Source organism: Sinocyclocheilus anshuiensis, unplaced genomic scaffold, assembly GCF_001515605.1.
Source record: "Sinocyclocheilus anshuiensis isolate Anshui unplaced genomic scaffold, SAMN03320099.WGS_v1.1 scaffold429, whole genome shotgun sequence".
Taxonomy (NCBI): Eukaryota; Metazoa; Chordata; class Actinopteri; order Cypriniformes; family Cyprinidae; genus Sinocyclocheilus; species Sinocyclocheilus anshuiensis.
This window is the reverse complement of record NW_015539859.1, coordinates 591,296-591,534: the sequence shown is the minus strand read 5'-3', so window position 1 is coordinate 591,534 and position 239 is coordinate 591,296.

Sequence of the window (239 nt, the reverse complement as noted above, 5' to 3'; positions counted from 1 at the left end):
TTAGTACAAAGAATAGGACACATGCTTGTTGGATAACCATATTTGGGTTTATGTATATGCTTTTATTTTATTTTTTAAATTAACTATTTTCCCCCCAAAGTATTGTTAGATGCAGTGTTTCCTGTAGTTATGCGAAGATTTGGTTTCAAAAACAGTATCAGTAAACTATGTCTTATTATTTTAAATCTGCATTGAACTTCAGATCAATCTCAAAGTAAAAGGCGGTACTTATATCGGCT